Here is a 24,194-nt window from a genome sequence, read left to right as displayed (position 1 = left end):
TATTTATACCCTCCTGGTCTGTCCAAACACACTCCTCCCTATGTCTCAGTTCTCTAGTCATTTCCTGTTTCTCAGGATTGACTCATACTTCGTCATTCCACTCTCAGGCCAGGCCCTGGGTTGAAGTCCCCTGTGTATCAACCGTGATTACTCCAACGGATCTGACTTATGTACAGGTCCTGCAGTTCTGTTCCCTCCAGAGCAATGACAGTTGTAACTGATGATCAAACAGCATCCTTAAAGCAAAATATCATTTATTTAGAACAACTCTTAAAAAGAGACTGTACATGTATCTACCTTTTCCCTAAGGCTGACCATTCCCTGGACTTCCTATGCAGAGTCTCTCTCCGAGTTTTCCTTGACACCTGCCAACCAGTGACTCCTTCTCCTACTGAGAAAGTATTTTAAATTCTTTAGTGTTCTTTTGATCTCTAGTCTCATGGCTTTGGAAGAACAAAGCTTGTAACCGATTAGAGACTGTGGATACAATTCTTGAAGCTAACAGCATGACCATTGTCTTTTGTGTATATTGGGTTGTCCTTATCTAGATCTGTTGTGTGACTATCCTGCTTGTTCTTCCCACTGCCCACTATTAAGTTAGGTCAATACATTTGTACAGGAAATTCTAATAACCCTACACAGTAACAGAGCAGCTTTTCCTCACTAAGCAGTTCCCCTGCAACATTCATACCAATAATTTCATTATTCATAGATTAATACATAGCAGCTCCATGACTGTCACAGGGAGAAGAGTTAAATACGCCATAAAAATCACTATAGACTTTGTTACTTCCAATCCATTTATTATGAAAGATGCACAGATACTAGAGTGATGGGCAACCATTCAAAACCCTGACCGAGATAAGATCGGTAGATCGGCAACAGAGTAAAGAAAGGAAAAGAGACTAATACACACAGAATGAATTGCTCAGCACTTCTGTTAACACTATAACAAATATCAAACACAAGTCTTTTTCCATTGGGGCGGCTCTAGCCACCCCCAGGAAGAACGTGGAGGAGAAGGAGCTCCCATCTTCCTGGAGCAACTGCCCTTTCCATGATTCTGAAATAATAATGGAGTTGCCTCCACTCCATAGATCACTGTCAGCCTGACCCAAAACCCATGAACACCATCAGTAGGAGTCTTTCCATTGACTTCCATGGGCTTTTGATTAGGCTTAAGTCCCTGAAAGGTTGCTGATCCATGTCATATCATCACTTAACTGGGGAAAGGGAGTCTTACTCTGTTGCAGGGTGAGGCAACCCACTTGAAGTGAAAGCAGAGAAAAGGGTTTAATTAGCCAACACTAACCTCGTTTGTCTCTTGGTCTGCTGTGGGCACACCATCCCGTTAGCACTACTATCTTTGTTATCTACTGCTGATAGTATAGGGTATGCATTCAGGACCAGATTCTCAGCTGCTGTAGATCAGTGTAATTCCACTGAAGCTAATAGAGTATTTGTTAGTCTCTAAGGTGCCACAAGTCCTTCTTTCCTTTTTGCAACGACAGACTAACATGGCTGCTACTCTGAAAAGAGTGACACTGCTACACATCAGTTTAGGGTCTGCCCAACTACACTGGCATGCCAGGTTTTGGTTTTTAATTTAATGGGCCGTTTTGACTGCGTTGCAGGCACCTACAAATGTTTAAAGTCTTCAGGTTAAATAGGAAATACCTGTGTGACTACATAGAAGTATTTACCTGCATTTTATAAGCAACAGAGCTTCCACAAATATAGAAGTAGCCATAAGGATGCCTTCCACACAGGAGTGGGTCTAACCCTGTGGCTGGGATATCCTTGGATCTTGAGAGACCTGAAGAACCCTTCAGTTTCCTTTTCAGGCCCAGGAAACTTTTCAAGCCCTAGTGCGGTGCAACTGAATCAGAAAAGAAAAAATACTTGCTCATTCGTGTGGCCTAGCATTAAATCCATCAGTATTTAAAATGACAACTATAGATTACATGTGCAGTAAATCAGCGAGCACAGTATGATAAATTATGCTTTCTTCTATGGCAAAGGTTTTTTGGAATCATAATTGAAATATATTGCTATGTTCAAAATCTGGATTTCCAAAGAGCTGGGTCCCAACAGAAAAGGCCTGGTCTAAACACTGGTTGAACTAATGGTGTGATTTTTAAACTGACTAAGGGCTTGTCTAGATAGGAATTTATTCTAGAATGAAGTAGAGTATGAATTTAAAGAATTATAGCTGTTCTGGAATAACGCCCCATGCGGATACTGTTGTTCAGAAGGGGGTTAAGTTGAACCAGAAATACACTTCTTATTCACAATAAGATAAAGCTCTTCTTCACAATAAGTGTTCACATGAGGAGTTATTTAAATCCAGGTTGTATCAGTTTAACTTGTCTCATTAAATTTACAGGTTTCAGAGTAGCAGCCGTGTTAGTCTGTATTCGCAAAAAGAAAAGGAGTCCTTGTGGCACCTTAGAGACTAACCAATTTATTTGAGCATAAGCTTTCGTGAGCTACAGCTCACTTCATCGGATGCATACCGTGGAATTTACAGGTGCAAATGATATGACCAGTTTTAAACTGATATTAGTGAGTCCATACAGGAAGTTGCCAGTTTTAGGGCTTGACTGTGTATGGAATTTCACTGTTTAATTTAAGGTGTAAACCTATTCAGTTACACCAGTGAAAGAGGTTGTGCAGACACTCTTACTTCAACTGATTATGAGCATGTTTAAGACTCTTTCTTTTTAATCCAAAATAAAAGTGCTCATACAGAGATTTGTATCAATGTAAGTAAACTGGTGCATGTTAGCATATAGACAATCCCGCAGTTAAACTGGTACAACTTCTGTGTGTAGACTAGCCCCAAGTCTATGTCCAGTACATCCTCCCCATGTAAAGTGTAGATCTGCAACTAATTGTATGTATCAATAATATACGTCATCAACACACAAACAATTCCACTTGGTTTCAATACCACCTGAAAACAGCCCATACTATGATCTGGTGTGCCCAAATGTTCTCTGTGCTTGATGCTATAGCTTTTTGTGCAAAATATATTCCTTACACTTTCAATGTGTCAGATATAGACCTTCTTGATAAATAATATCCTCCTACCTGACATCCTTACATATACCATATAAAACCAACATAAAGCATTCTTTTAATCCTCTGATTACAGTGCAGATATTCACACACAATATAATATTCTGTTCATTTCTCTGCTGTGTGAAGGAAGTTCTAAAAGAACCTTCTCCCACTGCTAAAAAAAGATAATGGCAATTACAATAGATTGGGGGGAGGAGAGGGAATATAAATGAGCGGAAAGATGCCAACAAACTAAGCCTAAACCATCTGGCGTAGTGATGGCTCTAAAGTGAATCTCTAATGTGATTTTTTTTTCTTTTTTTTCTTTTTGGTCCTGATTTGAATAGAATCTGTTTTCATGTCCTGTGTAGTATGAACCTCATTCAGAAAGGTCAAGTCAGAGTAAATGAAACATTGTTAAGAGAGACTCTATTTCGTTTCCTTGCCATTGCCTTGCTTATCACAAATTCTTGCAAAATCAGATAGCTTGTTAAGAGAGAGAGAAAGGACACTACTTTCCTTGCACACTTGGGCCTTAGCTTTTGTTTTATAATGAATTCCTCTCCATTTCTGCAGTTGTACTCAGGAGAATGCTGGAAGGTTACTTGTCATATGGAACAAAATTTGATAAGTGAAGGGCACATCTGAAAATGTTACTATGAATCTTAAAAGGTGAAATCCAAGTAAGAACAGGGAGGGGAGCAGAGGGGGGAGGGAATGGAGAGAAGGGAATAAAGGGGAGGGAAACAGGTTAGTAAGCCTGGGGTACAGCTAAGGAAAAATTGGCAGGATAGTGGGTTCTTCTGCCAAAGATGAATGATGCTGTTTTAAAGAGAGGTTTTGTAGTGCATATTGATTGACTGTGTGGAGGTTCTTCTTGTCAATACTGCTTGCTTTCTCAGGGAGCTACAGTCCTGCTTCTGCTGACTAGGGGTTACAGTGGATGAGAAGCTGGATATGAGTCAACAGTGTGACCTTGTTGCCAAGAAGGCCAATGGCATTTTGGGATGTAGAAGTAGGGGCATTGCCAGCAGATCGAGGGACGTGATTGTTCCCCTCTATTCGACATTGGCGAGGCCTCATCTGGAGTACTGTGTCCAGTTTTGGGCCCCACACTACAAGAAGGATGTGAAAAAATTGGAAGGAGTCCAGCGCAGGGCAACAAATGATTAGGGGACTGGAACACATGACTTCTGAGGAGAGTCTGAGGGAACTGGGATTGTTTAGTCTGCGGAAGAGAAGAATGAGGGGGGATTTGATAGCTGCTTTCAACTACCCGAAAGGGGGTTCCAAAGAGGATGGAGCTCGGCTGTTCTCAGTGGTAGTAGATGACAGAACGAGGCGTAATGGTCTCAAGTTGCAGTGGGGGAGGTTTAGGTTGGATATTAGGAACAACTTTTTTACTAGGAGGGTGGTGAAACACTGGAATACGTTATCTAGGGAGGTGGTAGAATCTCCTTCCTTAGATATTTTTAAGGTCAGGCTTGCCAAAGCCCTGGCTGGGATGATTTAGTTGGGGATTGGTCCTCCTTTGAGCATGGGGTTGGACTAGATAACCTCCTGAGGTCTCTTCCAACCCTGATATTCTACGATTCTAATTTCTTGCAGCTCTGTATTCCAGCAAGACAGTCTTCAATATTGTTGAGGGGTAACATTTAACTGAGTGCTTGGGGTGTGAGTGAGAGGAGAATCACAGCAATAAGAGAAAGTAGAGATCTTGATGCATCAGGTAAAGTAGAGCTTTTTTTACATGGACTGTCTGGCAAAAGGAAATGAGGGAGCTTTAAGTACAGAATTACAGTCACTTTCCCCATCTCAGTAGTATGTGACTCAAAAAAAATCTCTTCAGGGTTTGGTCAGTATAGCATCTTGGGTAAAGCTGATCAAATCCTGGGAAATTTTTTCCGTGAGAGGTCTCTTGAATAAAACATTGAATTTTCTTTGCTTGTATTTCTGGTGATCTATTCAGGCTGTTGTATTGCCACCAACTATGAATGCAAGGGGCTCTGAGTATCTACACCTTAGATGATCACCCTCTTTGCATTTGTCGTTCTCCAAATATTCTGCCACATGCTTTTTCTAGCAGGAAGATCCATAAAAACAGTGAAGGTTAATACCACATAATGTTCACCAAATCAATTTCTGAACTCACATGAGGATTTTCACCTGAAATGTGATTCTAAGACTTACTCATCCAATTGAAGAAAAAGAAATAATACTACGTGATTATGTGGCCAATCAAAACGAACCAACACAGTTAACATTTCAGATTTTACAAATCAAGAATTGTTTGCCAAAATTCTTCCAAGAATGATTAAGATTAAGAAACATATTTGAGAAAGTCATAAACCACTCATGAAAAAATTGAAGAAAAATCTGCTAAATTGTCCTTTGACTATGAGCTATTTACTCAGCTCCAGTGCTGAGTCTACATGCTAGCTGAAAGTGGAGTAGATTTTCTATATTAGAGATGGCAGGTAGCCATTAGTCTGTCCTTCTTCTGTAACCTCTGTATATACATAATTTGAAGAACTGCAGGTTTTTTCCATAAAATGTTATGTAAACTTTGATATTTTAAAAAAATAGCAAATTTCATAATTGTCATATCCACTCCTGAAATGAAGAGCAGCCACAGAATATTGGATCAGTAGATAAAGATACTTGAGAAACTAAGCCTTTCTGACGAAGCCTTTTTTCCAAATCAATGGTCATTTTGCAATTCATTCTGTTTTTCCTAAGTAAAATCTAGAAAATCACACCTCAGAGCAGCAAAGATGAACTTGCCCTCTGTAGTTCCTTCTGATGTAATATACCTGAAAACAACGTGAAGGGGAGATGCCTACTGAAATATTACCTAACTTAGGGGCCATTCTCTAATCATGGGTGAAATCCTGTCCCCACTGAAGTCAATGGCAAAACGTTTATTGATTCAGTAGAGCCAGGATTTCATCCTGACGGTGAAAATTGCTACTGTGCAGAGGACCAGCCTAAGGCCTATTTACCACTGAAGACACACTTAAGCTTTCAAAAAAGGTTTAAGTGGTGCATATGCCTTATATGTTGTGATGAGTTGGAGCTATAGCTGTACAACTTGTGAATTTTGATTGGGCATTGTTTAGTGGTATTATGAAAAACTGCTGTATTATGAATGCCTATGAGAGCCACTATTGCTGACAGGGCATGTAACATGTACTCCCCAGACACACGCTGGATAAGAGGCTCCATGAGGGAGAGGGACCAGCTGGGATGCAACCGTCTGCATGAGGAGGGGACATCCTGCCTGCCTGCCTGCCTTCTTGGACCCAGGTTGTTCCACAAGGGAAACTGTCACACAGGAAGTGTGAGCTAGATAGTGAGGGACCTCTGATTTCAGATGTTTGTTGTTTGGTTTGATCTGTACTCTCCTGTGCTTACCACAATTAAGTATAAAAGAGCACAAAGGGGTTAGACTGTACAAAGTGTGTGTGTGTTGACAGCTTCACAACTACTGCATGCCCTCGAGTTGAACTGTAAACCAGAGGCTTCACACCAATGGAGGAGTTCTGGGAGAGGTGTGTGCTTTGAGTAACTGAGTATCTTGGGGAGTCAGTGCTGGTCCTGGGGCCTAGGGCAGGTGGGCTAAGGAGCTCTATTTCTGAGAGGGGTAACTCTCAGTCAGTTACCCGAGTTGCCAGAGGCCAAGCAAGGAACCTACGTATAAGAAAAAAAGATGCACGATTATGGGGCACTTACGTTTGGGTGACGTGCTAGAATTTCTAAACATTATAGATGACAATTTCCTAATTCAAAAAGTGTTACAGCCAACATGGAGGAATTTTTTATTAGATCTTGTCCTACCAAATAAAGAGGAACTAATCACAGAACTAAAAAATAATGGTAACTTAGGTACCAGTAGTCATGACTTGATCACATTTATAATGTGCAAGCAGAATAAAGTCCAGATCAGTGATATGTATCCTTGGTACTTTAACAGGGCCAATTTTACAAAGCTCAAAACAATTCTGAGCCAAATAACCTGAGAGGAAGAATTTAATCAGAAAAATGCAAATGATGATTTGGAATAATTTAAGAATGCCTTACTAGATGATCAAAAAGCTACATTCCCAGCTGAAGGAAAAGGCTGTGCTGGTTTTTAAAAAAATGACCTGGTTTAGAGGCCATGTGAAGACATCTATAATTTTTTTAAAATGTGTATATAACAGATGGAAGAAAGGGGAAGTTGATACTAATGAATATAAATCAGAAGTTAGGAATTGTAGAAAATGTAATAAGAAAAACAAAGGGACACAAGGAAAAAATTATGACCAGCAGTTTAGGACAACAAGGAGTCTTTTTCTTAAAATATATTATGAATAAAAAGAATCCTGACTCTGGTATTGGTCTATTACTAGATGGAAGAACGGGCAGCAGTGTTCAATAAATATTTCTGTTCTGTATTTGGAGAGAAAAAACAGATGTTATAGTTTCATTATATTGTCGTGATAACACTCATTTCATTTCAGTAGTATCTCTTGAGGATGTTAAACACAAGTTACTAATTATTAGACATCTTTAAAATCAGCAGGTCCAGATAACTTGTATCTAAGAGTTTTAAAAGAGCTGGTTGAGGAGCTTGCTGGATTTTCAATAAGGCTTGGAATACTGGGGAAGAAAGCTAATCTTGTGACAATTTTTAAAAAGGGTGAACAGGGTGACTTGACTAATTATAGGCCTGTCGGCCTGACATTGATTCCGGGCAAGATAATGCAGCAGCTGATACAGGACTTTTTAAAAAAAAGAATTAAAGGAGGGTAATGTATATAACGAAAATCAGCATGGGTTTATGGAAGATAGATCCTGTCAAACTAACTCAATATCTTTTTTGATGAGATTATGAGCGTGGCTGATAAATGTAATAATGTAGACATCTTTCAGAGTGGTAGCCATGTTAGTCTGTATCAGCAAAAAGAATGAGGAGTACTTGTGGCACCTTAGAGACTAACAAATTTATTTGGGCATAAGCTTTCATGGGCTAGAACCCACTTCATCAGATACATGAGTGGAAAATACAGTAGGAAGATATACATATACAGAGAACATGAAAAGATGGGGGTTGCCATACCAACTCTAACTAGACTAATCAATTAAGGTGGGCTATTATCAGCAGGAGAAAAAAAAAACTTTTGTAGTGATAATCAGGATGGCCCATTTCAAACAGTTGACAAGAAGGTGTGAGTAACAGTAGGGGGGAAAATTAGCATGGGGAAATAGTTTTTAGTTTGTGCAATGACCCATCCACTGCCAGTCTTTATTCAAGCCTAATCTGATGGTGTCCAGTTTGCAAATTAATTCCAGTTCTGCAGTTTCTTGTTGGAGTCTGTTTTTTGAAGTTTTTTGTTGAATTGCCACTTTTAGGTCTGTAACTGAGTGTCCAGGGAGGCTGAAGTGTTCTCCGACTGGTTTTTGAATGTTATAATTCTTGATGTCTGATTTGTTTCCATTTATTCTTTTGCATAGAGACTGTCTGGTTTGGCCAATGTATGTGACAGAGGGGCATTGCTGTCAGAGGATGGCATATATCACACTGGTAGATGTGCAGGTGAGTGAGCCCCTGATGGTGTGGCTGATGGTGTCCCTTGAATAGATATGTGGACAGAGTTGGCAATGGGGTTTGTTGCAAGGATAGGTTCCTAGGTTAGTGGTTTTTGTTGTGTGTTGTGTGGTTGCTGGTGAGTATTTGCTTCAGGTTTGGGGGCTGTCTGTAAGTGAGGACTGGCCTGTCTCTGAACATCTGTGAGAGTGAGGTATCGTCCTTCAGGATAGGTTGTAGTTAGGGGCTGAAGATGACAGCTAGTGACGTTCTGTTATTTTTTTATGGGTCCTGTCCTGTAGTAGGTGACTTCTGGGTACTCTTCTGGCTCTGTTAATCTGTTTCTTCACTTCAGCAGCTGGGTATTGTAGTTTTAAGAATGCTTGATAGAGATCTTATAGGTGTTTATCTCTGTCTGAGGGATTGGAGCAAATGCCGTTGTATCTTAGAGCTTGGCTGTAGACATCATATACTTAAACTTCTGTAAGCTGTTTGACTTCTTACTGCATTTTGATTAAACAATTAACATGATATAAAATTAACATTAATTAAATGGATTAAAACCTGGTTAATGGATAGGTTTCACTATGTAATTGTAAATGGGGAATTGTCATCAAGAGAGTGTTTCCAGTAGGGTCCCACAGGGACTGGTTCTTGGGCCTATGTGATTTAACATGTTTATCAATGACATGGAACAAAACAGAAAATCATCACTTATAAAGTTTGCAAATGAAACAAAAATTATAGGAGTAGTAAATAACGAAGATGACAGATCACTGATTCAGCATGATCTGGATCACTTTGTATACTGTGAACAAGCAAACAGTATGCATTTTAATACAGCTATATGTAAATGTAGACATCCAGAAACAGACATTGTAGGCCATACTTACATGATGGGGGACTCTAGCCTTTGAAGCCGTGATTCTGAAAAAGATTTGAGCATAGTGGTGGATAATCAGCTGAACTTAGCTCCCATTGTAATGCTGTGGGCAAAAGAGATAAAGCAATCCTGGGAGGCATAAACAGAGGAATCTCGAGTACAAGCAGAGATGTTTCACCTCTCTATTTGGCACTGGTGTGACCACTGCTGGTGTCCACAATTCAAGAAGGACATTGATAAATTAGAGGGGTTTTTTAGAAGAGCAATGAGAACAATTAAAGGATTAGAAAATATGCCTTATAGTGATAACTTTCTCTTTGTTAAGTGAGTCTAAGGGGTGACTTGATTAATCTATAAGTATCTTCCTGGACAACAAATATTCAATAATTGTCCCTTCAGTCTAGCAGAGAAAGGTATAACATGATCCAATAAGAAACCTAGTGAGGAGGGCTTTAAACTAGGTTCACCGGGGGAAGGAGACCAAAGCCCTGAGGTAAGTGGGAAAGTGCGATACCGGGAGGAAGCACGAGCAGCAGCGCACGAGAGGGCAGGGCTCCTGCCTCATACTGAGAAAGAGGGACGATCAGCGAGTTATCTCAAGTGCCTATACACAAATGCAAGAAGCCTGGGAAACAAGCAGGGAGAACTGGAAGTCCTGGCACAGTCAAGGAATTATGATGTGATTGGAATAACAGAGACTTGGTGGGATAACTCACATGACTGGAGTACTGTCATAGATGGATATAAACTGTTCAGGAAGGACAGGTAGGGCAGAAAAGGTGGGGGAGTTGCACTGTATGTAAGGGATCGGTATGACTGCTCAGTGCTCAAGTATGAAACTGCAGAAAAACCTGAGTGTCTCTGGATTAAATTTAGAAGTGTGAGCAACAAGGGTGATGTCATGGTGGGAGTCTGCTATAGACCACCGGACCAGGGGGATGAGGTGTACGAGGCTTTCTTCTGGCAACTCACAGAAGTTACCAGATTGCAGGCCCTGGTTCTCATGGGAGACTTCAATCACCCTGATATCTGCTGGGAGAGCAATACAGCGGTGCACAAACAATCCAGGAAGTTTTTGGAAAATGTAGGGGACATTTCCTGGTGCAAGTGCTGGAGGAACCAACTAGGGGCAGAGCTCTTCTTGAGCTGCTCACAAAACAGAAAGAATTAGTAGGGGAAGCAAAAGTGGATGGGAACCTGGGAGGCAGTGACCATGAGATGGTCAAGTTCAGGATCCTGACACAAGGAAGAAAGGAAAGCAGCAGAATACGGACCCTGGACTTCAGAAAAGCAGACTTTGACTCCCTCAGGGAACTGATGGGCAAGATCCCCTGGAGAATAACGTGAGGGGGAAAGGAGTCCAGGAGAGCTGGCTGTATTTTAAAGAATCCTTATTGAGGTTACAGGGACAAACCATTCCGATGTGTAAAAAGAATAGTAAATATGGCAGGCGACCAGCTTGGCTTAACAGTGAAATCCTTGCTGATCTTAAACACAAAAAAGAAGCTTACAAGTGGAAGATTGGACATATGACCAGGAAAGAGTATAAAAATATTGGTCGGGCATGCAGAAGTGAAATCAGGAAGACCAAATAACACCTGGAGTTGCAGCTAGCAAGAGATGTTAAGAGTAACAAGAAGAGTTTCTTCAGGTATGTTAGCAACAAGAAGAAAGTCAAGGAAAGTGTGGGCCCCTTACTGAATGAGGGAGGCAACCTAGTAATAGAGGATGTGGAAAAAGCTAATGTACTCAATGCTTTTTTTGCCTCTGTCTTCACGAACAAGGTCAGCTCCCAGACTACTGCACTGGGCAGCACAGCATGGGGAGGAGGTGACCAGCCCTCTGTGGAGAAAGAAGTGGTTCGGGACTATTTAGAAAAGCTGGACGAGCACAAGTCCATGGGGCCGGATGCGCTGCATCCGAGAGTGCTAAAGGAGTTGGCGGCTGTGATTGCAGAGCCATTGGCCATTATCTTTGAAAACTCATGGCAATCTGGGGAAGTCCTGGACGACTGGAAAAAGGCTAATGTGGTGCCCATCTTTAAAAAGGGGAAGAAGGAGGACCCTGGGAACTACAGGCCAGTCAGCCTTACCTCAGTCCCTGGAAAAATCATGGAGCAGGTCCTCAAGGAATCAATTCTGAAGCACTTAGAGGAGAGGAAAGTGATCAGGAACAGTCAGCATGGATTCACCAAGGGCAAGTCATGCCTGACTAATCTAATTGCCTTCTATGATGAGAACTGGCTCTGTGGACGAGGGGAAAGCAATGGATGTGTTGTTCCTTGACTTTAGCAAAGCTTTTGACACAGTCTCCCCCAATATTCTTGCCAGCAAGTTAAAGAAGTGTGGGCTGAATGAATGGACTATAAGGTGGATAGAAAGTTGGCTAGATTGTCGGGCTCAATGGGTAGTGATCAATGGCTCCACGTCTAGTTGGCAGCTAGTATCAAGCGGAGTGCCCCAAGGGTCGGTCCTGGGGCTGGTTTTGTTCAATATCTTCATAAATGATCTGGAGGATGGTGTGGATTGCATCCTCACCAAGTTTGCAGATGACACTAACCTGGGAGGAGAGGTAGATAGGCTGGAGGGTAGGGATAGGATACAGAGGGCCCTAGACAAATTAGAGGATTGGGCCAAAAGAAATCTGATGAGGTTCAACAAGGACAAGTGCAGAGTCCTGCACTTAGGACGGAAGAATCCCATGCACCGCTACAGACTAAGGACCGAATGGCTCGGCAGCAGTTCTGCAGAAAAGGAACTAGAGGTTACAGTGGACGAGAAGCTGGATATGAGTCAACAGTGTGCCCTTGTTGCCAAGAAGGCCAATGGCATTTTGGGATGTATAAGTAGGGGCATTGCCAGCAGATCGAGGGACATGATCGTTCCCCTCTATTCGACATTGGTGAGGCCTCATCTGGAGTACTGTGTCCAGTTTTGGGCCCCACACTACAAGAAGGATGTGAAAAAATTGGAAAGTGTCCAGCGGAGGGCAACAAAAATGATTAGGGGACTGGAACACATGACTTCTGAGGAGAGGCTGAGGGAACTGGGATTGTTTAGTCTGCAGAAGAGAAGAATGAGGGGGGATTTGATAGCTGCTTTCAACTACCTGAACGGGGGTTCCAAAGAGGATGGAGCTCGGCTGTTCTCAGTGGTAGCTGATGACAGAACAAGGAGTTCTCAAGTTGCAGTGGGGGAGGTTTAGGTTGGATATTAGGAACAACTTTTTCACTAGGAGGATAGTGAAACACTGGAATGCTACTTAGGGAAGTGGTGGAATCGCCTTCCTTAGATATTTTTAAGGTCAGGCTTGACAAAGCCCTGGCTGGGATGATTTAATTGGGGATTGGTCCTGCTTTGAGCAGGGGGTTGGACTAGATGACCTCCTGAGGTCCCTTCCAACCCTGATATTCTATGATTCTATGAAACTGAAACTACACAAATTCAGACTGCAAATTAGCTGTAAATTTTTGACAGTGAGAGTGATTAGTCTTGGAATTTACTAAGGGTAAAAACATAAGGATCATGGGTCAGACAAAGGCCCATCTAGCCCAGTATCCTGTTTTCCAACAGTGGCCAATGCCAGGTGCTTCAGAGGCAATGAACAGAACAGGTAATCATCAAGTGATCCATCCGGTCACCCATTCCCAGCTTCTGGCACTCTCCCTGCCCATCCTGGCTACTAGTCATTAAGGGACCTAATAGGTTTGCTGGATTCTCTACCACTGATGATTTTTATATCAATATTAGATGTTTTTCTAAACTATCTGCTCTAGAAGTTATTTGGGGAAGTTCTATGGCCTGTGTTATACAGGAAGTTAGACTAGATGTTCACAATGGTCCCTTATGGCCTTGGAATCTAAGAATTAGTGCTGCAGCCTCCTGAGGCTCTAACAAACATCCCAGGGATCCAGAGCAGCAGAGTCTTGGATTCCCCTCTGTGCAATCCTAGTTGGGGGATAAGGAGAGAAAGTCCCGCTAGGATCTGTGACATACATCCTCTGTGCATAGGGGTTAACTTCATCCTGTGCTAGACTCTCTCAATAGCCTTGGAAAAAGCACTTAACCTCTGCTTTAGACTCTTTAGCTGTAAAATACTTCCCCATCCCACTGGAGTGTCGTGAGAATTTATGGGATGATATTAATAAAAAGCTTTGAGGATGAAAATCACTATATGATTGCTGGTGACACTTTCTTTTAAGGTTCAATTTACAAATGGTTTATAAAGGATTAATAAATTATTAATACATGTTATAAGCCTGTTACATGTTGGAGTGGCTTTTGGGACCTTATCCACTCAGTAGCCTCTGAGACCTTATCCACTTCATTCCTAAGAACTCAGCCCAACTCTGAACTCATTCCTGATGTTTCTTTATTGACATACAAACTATACTTGAGCTGATCAGGCTCAAGCGTAGGAAATGGATGCAGGGCATACCACACATCCAAAGTTGCACTGAAATCCCCTTGCCTTTTATACATTTACACATGACATTACATTTACTATACATTGCATCACATGTTTTGGGATTGGCTTGGTTATTTTGCATGAATAATCACTGTACAGCATGTTCTGCACACGCACTGTCCATATTCAACTTTATTCTTTATCTCATCTTTATGCTTCTGACTTCTCTTGTCCATTATTATCTTGTTCATAGTTCTCTGGGTGTTCCCCTTCTTATCTTAGCTAGCTCACGCATTCTGTCTTTTAGCTCACTGACCCATTTACTTATTTTAGCACAAGCATTCTTTTTTCAGCCTGCCGATTTAGTTACCTCCCTAATCTTGTCTCCCAAGAAATGAGACCTCCCCCATGTTTAATGACTCATATAAAGCAAGGCCTACATTCGTTTGTCTTTATCTTTTTTTCTGCATAATCATTTGTTTTATTTGCATTATATTCCTCTTCTGTGCCTTCTTTTTTAACTTTATTACCCAGCAACGCATTCTCAAGACCTCAGTATTGTATCTACTTGACCCACCATAAATACTAGGCTCAAAGTATAAACCAGGGAGTGCAATCTTAGTTCCTATGGTACAGACTTCCAGGGTGTCATCCCACATTATAAACTTGCTCTGACTTTAAAGCACTTTTTTTTTTAATTCTAACTTTGCTTCTATTTTAATTACATTATTAAAAACTGGTATAAAAATCTCCATTGATTACCAGAGGAAATTTAGGTGTGAAATAGAACATAGGCCAATTAAAATAACATTCCCTAGGTCCATGCAAGGACCAAGGAATATTTCCAACACACCACTGAACAACATACTAACCCACAGAGACCTTCCTACCAACACTACAAAAAGAAGGATTCTGGGTGGACTCCTCCTGAAGGTCAAAACAGACTGGACTTCTACATAGAGTGCTTCCACCGACATGCACGGGCTGAAATTGTGGAAAAGCAACATCATTTTCACCATAACCTCAGCCATTCAGAACACAATGCCATCCACAGCCTCAGAAACAACTCTGACATCATAATCAAAAAGGCTGACAAAGGAGGTGCTGTCGTCATCATGAATAGGTCAAAATATGAACAAGAGGCTGCTAGGCAGCTCTCCAACACCACTTTCTACAAGCCATTACCCTCTGATCCCACTGAGGGTTACCAAAAGAAACTACACCATTTGCTCCACAAACACCCTGAAAAAGCACAAGAACATATCTGCACAGACACACACCCCTGGAACCCCGATCTAGGGTATTCTATCTGCTACCCAAGATCCATAAACTTGGAAATCCTGGACGCCCCATCATCTCAGGCATTGGTACCCTGACAGCAGGATTGTCTGGCTATGTAGACTCCCTCCTCGGGCCCTACGGCTACCAGCACTCCCAGCTATCTTTGAGACACCACTGACTTCCTGAGGAAACTACAATCCATCGGTGAGCTTCCTGAAAACACCATCCTAGCCACTATGGACGTAGAAGCCCTCTACACCAACATTCCACACAAAGATGGACTACAAGCCATCAGGAACAGTATCCCTGATAATGTCATGGCAAACCTGGTGGCTGAACTTTGTGACTTTGTCCTCACCTATAACTATTTCACATTTGGGAACAATGTATACCTTCAAATCAGCGGCACTGCTATGGGTACCCGTATGGCCCCACAGTATGCCAACATTTTTATGGCTGACTTAAAACAACGCTTCCTCAGCTCTCGTCCCCTAATGCCCCTACTCTACTTGCGCTACATTGATGACATCTTCATCATCTGGACCCATGGAAAAGAAGCCCTTGAGGAATTCCACCATGATTTCAACAATTTCCATCCCACCGTCAACCTCAGCCTGGACCAGTCCACACAAGAGATCCACTTCCAGGACACTACGGTGCTAATAAGCGATGGTCACAGAAACACCACCCTATACAGGAAACCTACTGACCGCTATACTTACCTACATGCCTCCAGCTTTCATCCAGACCACACCACACGATCCATTGTCTACAGCCAAGCTCTACGATACAACTGCATTTGTTCCAACCCCTCAGACAGAGACAAACACCTGCAAGATCTCTATCAAGCATTCTTACAACTACAATACCCACCTGCTGAAGTGAAGAAACAGATTGACAGAGCCAGAAGAGTACCCAGAAGTCACCTACTACAAGACAGGCCCAACAAAGATAATATCAGAACGCCACTTGCCGTCACCTTCAGCCCCCAACTAAAACCTCTCTAACGCATCATCAAGGATCTACAACCTCTCCTGAAGGACGACCCATCACTTTCACAAATCTTGGGAGACAGGCCAGTCTTTGCCTACAGACAGCCCCCCAGCCTGAAGCAAATACTCACCAGCAACCACACACCACACAACAGAACCACTCACCCAGGAACCTATCCTTGCAACAAAGCCCATTGCCAACTGTGTTCACAAATCTATTCAGGGGACACCATCATGGGGCCTAATCACATCAGCCACACTATCAGAGGCTCGTTCACCTGCACATCTACCAATGTGATGTATGCCATCATATGCCAGCAATGCCCCTCTGCCATGTACATTGGTCAAACTGGACAGTCTCTACGTAAAAGAATAAATGGACACAAATCAGATGTCAAGAATTATAACATTCAAAAAGCAGTTGGAGAACACTTCAATCACTCTGGTCACTCGATTACAGACCTAAAGGTCGCAATTCTTCAACAAAAAAAACTTCAAAAACAGACTCCAACGAGAGACTGCTGAATTGGAATTAATTTGCAAACTGGATACAATTAACTTAGGCTTGAATAGAGACTGGGAGTGGATGTGTCATTACACAAAGTAAAACTATTTCCCCTTGTTTATTTCCCCTCCTACTGTTCTTGTCAACTGCTAGAAACCGCCCACCTTGATTATCACTACAAAAGGTTCCCCCCTCACACACTCTCCCGCTGGTAATAGCTCACCTTTCCTGATCACTCTTGTTACAGTCTGTATGGTAACACACATTGTTTCATGTTCTCTGTTTATATAAAATCTCCCCACTACATTTTCCACTGAATGCATCCAATGAAGTGAGCTGTAGCTCACGAAAGCTTATGCTCTAATAAATTTGTTAGTCTCTAAGGTGCCACAAGTCCTCTTTCTTTTTATTCCAATGTGAAATAGTTTAGTTTTCATGCCAATACTATTAAGTATCCTTCATTGTAGCTGCCCCTTGCTCCACCCACCCACTTTGGCGTCTTATACATTTTAGAGTAGGTGAAGTAATATCTTTTATTGGACTGAATTCTGTTGGGGAGAGAGATAAGCTTTTGAGCCACACAGAGCTTTCCAGGCTACAACTATGCTGCATAGATTTTAAAGTATACATTTTTGCCTAGAAAGATTTTTCAACAATTAGAAACCATATTCTACCAAATTTTTGTGGACACAGTCCTGTAGGTAATTGAAAATTATTTGTGTCAATATTACTGAATTTAACCAAACTGAACATTTTTGTACAATATTTTAATAGGTCTTAACTCTAAACCATTTGGACCTATTTCCAATTTAGAACATGTTGTTGGTTTTTTTTTAATTTTATCAAATGCCACCATATAGTTTTTTGTTTTTTCTCCTTTAGTAACATTTATTTTACATCAGTTAAACAGAACTTTTCAATAGGATTTCAGTGGTTGGACTTTACTTCTTATATTTCCAGATTTTCCTTGGTGCTGGGTTGGTTTCGTATATCAAAGCCCAGAGCCATCTGAAAAAGAAAACAAAACATGTTGTGGCTTCTATATGAAACTCTTTTAGGATTTTTTATTAAGTAGCAGGTCTTCTTTACATTTTAACGCCTTTTTACTGTATACATTGCATGTTTCATAAGAACGCACATTCCTTTCATAATTTAACTTCCACTTTTTATTTGTGATAACATTATATTAACCATGTTAATTTAACTATATATTGGATATTATATACATAATATATATTAGTAGTAGTAATAAGTAGCATATGCTATAAATGGCTAGCAGCACATCAGTAAACAGGTGTCATAGATAGTTATAAGCAACCCATTGACCTATTGGATTGTATAACAATCTATAATTATTGATTAACCATTTATTAAAATATCTGCTAATAATTTATTAACCCAGATGATACCTTAATAGCTAGTGTGACCTACCATCAGTACAGTAATTTATGCATACTACAAGGGTTCTGGCATGTGTTTTTCTACTAATTCTTATTGCATAGGGAAAGATACATAAGGATTACTCTTACACACGGATCCAGGAATGTTCTTATTACTGGATCCCATCCCTCTCTTCCTCTTTTTTTCTCTGAATTAAATTAATCACTTTAGCCTTGTCCTTCTCATCCATATGATTCCTCATCCAATAGTCTGATATGTCTATCAGAAATGCCTCTGAAACAGCCTCCTCCAGTTCACATAGAGGAAACTTGAATTGTGATATACACAATTGCAACACAATGTTAGGGGAGCTAAGTGCTAAACAGACTCAAATCACTTCCTCCTCCACTTCATTTAGAACATAGTTTTTGCTTTTTAGATCATGTGAATTTTATATGGATGAAAGTTCTAGGTATGGATGTTTTCAATTAACTTTGTTGCCATAAATTATTTTTAGCTAGAATTGAACATCTGAGCTGTTCGCTCATGAAAGGTGACTGAGTTGCAGTTGAGTAAAGTCAGCATTTGTTCTAATCTTCTTCCATTTTTAAAATGAATGATTTGTTAAGAATACATTTCTCTAAAGAGATTGTTTAAATATTGGAAGGATCTGGTTGTGTCTTCTGCTGTGCTTGGCTACCTTTTTAAATAGACTTTTTCCAGGAAAGAACCTCATTTCTATTATAGAGAAAAATAATACCCTCCACCCGTCCGCCCCCAAAATGCCACCATCTGTTGTCTTTCTCTCAAAGATCTTCTTTGTCAGGTCCTGTGTCAGTTCATGAGCTGACATTACACCATGTCTTCCATTAACCTAGTGCCCTTGCATAACAACAACGTTGTAAATCTGAAAACAGACACGTAAGTAGTAGCTGTTGCCTGCTTTTACTCATCTATTGATAGCAAAACTTCCTGTGAGATATGCTTCTATGGGTTCCAGTCTGTTTGGCATATTATGGTAATGAGACATGTCCTGCACAAATGAAAAGTCAGTATTTGTACATATGGGCCTTGCATCTCCCATGAAGCAGGACATCACTAATAAAAATAATTAGGGCTGTCAATTAATTGCAGTTAATGTATGCAATAAACACAACAAATTATCTAAATTTAAAAAAAGTTGTGCTTAATCAGTTTCAATCACATCATTAAACAATAATAGAATATGAATTTAAATTTATTATAAATATTTTTGGATGTTTTTCTAAATTTTAAAATATCTTTCAATTACAACACAAAATACAAAGTGTGCTGTGCTCACTTTATATTTTTATTACAAGTATTTGCACTATAAAAAGATAAACAAAAGAGATATTTTTCAATTCACCTCATACAAGTACTGTAGTGCAATCTCTTTATCTGTAAGTGCAACTTACAAATGTAAAATTATTTTTTCATAACTGCACTCAAAACCAAAACCATTTAAAACTTTAGACCTACAAGTCCACAAAGTCCTACATCTTGTTCAGCCAATTGCTAAGACAAACAAGTTTGATTACATTTACGGGAGATAATACTGCTTGCTTCTTATTTACAATGTCACCTGAAAGTGAGAACAGGCATTTGCATCTCACCATTGTAGTCAATGTTCCAAGGTATTTACATGCCAGATATGCTAAACAATCATATGCCCCTTCATGCTTCGACTTGTAGGCTTTAGAGTTTTACATTGTGGGTTTTTCTGAGTGCAGTTATTTAAAAAAAATATAATAATACTTCTACATTTTGTAAGTTTCACTTACATGATAAACAGATTGCACTACAGTACTTAGAATCATAGAATATCAGGGTTGGAAGGGACCTCAGGAGGTCATCTAGTCCAACCCCCTGCTCAAAGCAGGACCAATCCCCAATTAAATCATCCCAGCCAGAACTTTGTCAAGCCTGACCTTAAAAACTTCTAAGGAAGGAGATTCTACCACCTCCCTAGGTAACGCATTCCAGTGTTTCACCACCCTTCTAGTGAAAAATTTTTTCCTAATATCCAACCTAAACCTCCCCCACTGCAACTTGAGACCATTACTCCTTGTCCTGTCATCTTCTACCACTGAGAATAGTCTAGAACCATCCTCTTTGGAACCACCTCTCAGGTAGTTGAAAGCAGCTATCAAATCCCCCCTCATTCTTCTCTTCTGCAGACTAAACAATCCCAGTTCCCTCAGCCTCTCCTCAGAAGTCATGTGTTCCAGTCCCCTAATCATTTTTGTTGCCCTGCGCTGGACTCTCTCCAATTTATCCACATCCTTCTTGTAGTGTGGGGCCCAAAACTGGACACAGTACTCCAGATGAGGCCTCACCAATGTCGAATAGAGGGGAACGATCACATCCCTCGATCTGCTGGCTATGCCCCTACTTATACATCCCAAAATGCCATTGGCCTTCTTGGCAACAAGGGCACACTGTTGATTCATATACAGCTTCTCGTCCACTGTGACCCGTAGGTCCTTTTCCGCAGAACTGCTGCCTAGCCATTCGGTCCCTAGTCTGTAGCGGTGCATTGGATTCTTCCATCCTAAGTGCAGGACCCTGTACATATCCTTGTTGAACCTCATCAGATTTCTTTTGGCCCAATCCTCAAATTTGCTAGGTCCCTCTGTATCTTATCCCTACCTGCCACCGTATCTACCACTCCTCCTAGTTTAGTATCATCCGCAAATTTCCTGAGAGTGCAATCCACACCATCCTCCAGATCATTTATGAAGATATTGAACAAAACTGGCCCCAGGACCGACCCTTGGGGCACTCCACTTGATACCGGCTGCCAACTAGACATGGAGCCATTGATCACTACCCGTTGAGCCCGACAATCTAACCAACTTTCTACCCACCTTATAGTGCATTCATCCAGCCCATACTTCTTTAACTTGCTGACAAGAATACTGTGGGAGACGTGTCGAAAGCTTTGCTAAAGTCAAGAAACAATACATCCACTGCTTTCCCTTCATCCACAGAACCAGTAATCTCATCATAGAAGGCAATTAGATTAGGCAGGCATGTTTTTCCCTTGGTGAATCCATGCTGACTGTTCCTGATCACTTTCCTCTCGTGTAAGTGCTTCAGGATAGATTCCTTGAGGACCTGCTCCATGATTTTTCTGGGGACTGAGGTGAGGCTGACTGGCCTGTAGTTCCCAGGATCCTCCTTCTTCCCTTTTTTAAAGATTGGCACTACATTAGCCTTTTGCCAGTCATCCAGGACTTCCCCTGTTCGCCATGAGTTTTCAAAGATAATGGCCAATGGCTCTGCAATCACAGCCGCCAATTCCTTTAGCACTCTCGGATGCAACGCATCCGGCCCCATGGACTTGTGCATGTCCAGCTTTTCTAAATAGTCCCTAACCACCTCTTTCTCCACAGAGGGCTGGCCACCTACTCCCCATGCTGTGTTGCCCAGCGCAGCAGTCTGGGAGCTGACCTTGTTCGTGAAGACAGAGGCAAAGAAAGCATTGAGTACATTAGCTTTTTCCACATCCTCTGTCACTAGGTTGCCTCCCTCATTCAGTAAGGGGGCCACACTTTCCTTGGCTTTCTTCTTGTTGCCAACATACCTGAAGAAACCCTTCTTGTTACTCTTAACATCTCTTGCTAGCTGCAGCTCCAGGTGTGATTTGGCCCTCCTGATTTCATTCCTACATGCCCGAGCAATATTTTTATACTCTTCCCTGGTCATCTGTCCAATCTTCCACTTCTTGTAAGCTTCTTTTTTATGTTTAAGATCTGCAAGGATTTCACCGTTAAGCCAAGCTGGTCTCCTGCCATATTTACTATTCTTTCGACATATCGGGATGGTTTGTCCCTGTAACCTCAATAGGGATTCCTTGAAATACAGCCAGCTCTCCTGGACTCCTTTGCCCCTCATGTTGTTCCCCCAGGGGATCCTACCTATCAGTTCCCTGAGGGAGTCGAAGTCTGCTTTCCTGAAGTCCAGGGTCAGTATTCTGCTACTTACCTTTCTTCCCTGTGTCAGGATCCTGAACTCGACCAACTCATGGTCACTGCCTCCCAGATTCCCATCCACTTTTGCTTCCCCTACTAATTCTTCCCGGTTTGTGAGCAGTAGGTCAAGAAAAGCTCCCCCCTAGTTGGCTCCTCCAGCAGTTGCACCAGGAAATTGTCCCCTACGCTGTCCAAAAACTTCCTGGATTGTCTATGCACAGCTGTAGTGCTCTCCCAGCAGATATCAGGATGATTAAAGTCGCCCATGAGTTCACTTGTATGAGGTGAACTGAAAAATACTATTTGTTTTTTTACATTGTAAATACTTTTAATAAAAAATATAAGTGAGTACTGTATACTTTGTATTGTGTAATTGAAATCAATATATTTGAAAATGTAGAAAAACATCCAAAATATTTATAATAAATTTAAATTGGTATTCTATTGTTTAACAGAGTGATTAAAACTGTGATTAATGGCAACTAGTTTTTTAAACCTTGTGATTAATTGTGATTATTTTTTTAATCGTTTGACAGACATAAAAAATAATTAGGATCTATCATAGATCTGAAAAGGCTTTTCAAAGGAGGTTAAGTGCCATTTTACATAGATGAAAACAGAGGCAAAGATGGGTTAAGATCTAACTTGTTAAGTATGTAGTCGGATAGGGTTTTGATTGTCCCATTTAAGACATCTATGGCCTGCATCCACAATTCACATTGATTTCAACTGGATTTGTTGGTCTGAAAATCAGGCCCTTAGTTTCTTAAATTAGTTTCCAAATATTGAGTCATGCAAAATTACTGCACTCCTAAAAACTTACTGAATATCCCACAGGAATTCAGTGGCAGACCCAAGAATCCTAACCTCTGGTCCTGTGCCCTCTCCACTGTTCCATCCTGTCTCTTTTCTGGGTACCAGAAAGCCTCATCAGATCTCTGGATATTATACATTGCTCTCACTCACAGCTGATGGTGGTTCTACAAAGGGACCATTGTCTAGTGGTTACAGCACACTGCCCTATGAGTCAGATTCTGGATTTCTCCATTGGTTCTCACTCTGTGACCTTAAGTAAGTAATGTTACATCCTGACCCTGTCCTGATAGATAAAAAGGGTAATTTTTTTCAATCAAGTTAGCGCTATACCATTGCAAAGCCCTCTTAACAAGAATTAAGACACAGGCTGACACGTGAAGGTGTTAGCTCGCTGTGCCATAGCCTAGGCATAAGGGTTTCAGGAAAGGACTTTTGTGTCTCAGTTTCCACACTGATAAAATTAGGATGATAATACCTACAGCAGCAATCTCAGAGTGGCATTGTGAAACACGTTTGTAAAGTATTCTGAAATCCTCAAACATAAAAATGAATTTAAAGAAGAATGGAGTGCATTTCCTGCCTCATACACAGCTATTAACAGGGCAGCACTTCCAGTCCCTCAGGAAAAATTGCACCAGTGCCCCATAATTTGGAGACTGCAGAATGGAAGAAGCCACAGAAATTCTGAAAGAACTCTCCTACTTCACTAATGCTGTGACAACCACTATCAAGGAGTAAGGAACATGTGCAAAAGTACCCTTCATTAATGTGTGCTCTAAAGGCCTAATCTAGAGCCCAGTGGACTCTATGGGAATATTCCCATTGACATCAGTGGGCTTTGGCAAAGATCTTTAGAGTAAGGGAATGTTTCAGTGCCCTTTGACAGATCCACCACATTCCTTAGCAAAACATATTTTACATTAGCTTCATTCTGATCCACAAGCTAGTCTCAGTCACTGGTGTTGAGTTTAAATACCATTAGCACTGGTCATGTTTGATAACACTTTAAATATACTTTGTTAACTGTGAATTTAATTTGAAAGAATATGCAATACAGCTAATGTCAAATAAAACCAATTTGTAGAAAATATATTATCTTTTTTCCTTAGGTGGTCTCCTAATCATGTAACCAATTTTATGTTTAAAGTGTGTGAGGAGAAAGGAGAGAGTGAATAGTCAAATAAATAAGCCTGCATTAATACTAAAATGTTTCCACCTACATCTGTTAACTGTGAAAATGGCATCTAGCTGCTATGAAGTAGCTTTCTCTCATCTGTGTATTGTCTTTGCTGGTATCAGATAC

This window comes from Eretmochelys imbricata, chromosome 2 (genome assembly GCF_965152235.1).
Source record: "Eretmochelys imbricata isolate rEreImb1 chromosome 2, rEreImb1.hap1, whole genome shotgun sequence".
Taxonomy (NCBI): Eukaryota; Metazoa; Chordata; order Testudines; family Cheloniidae; genus Eretmochelys; species Eretmochelys imbricata.
The sequence above is the reverse complement of the archived record's forward strand: the minus strand, read 5'-3'. Positions refer to the sequence as shown.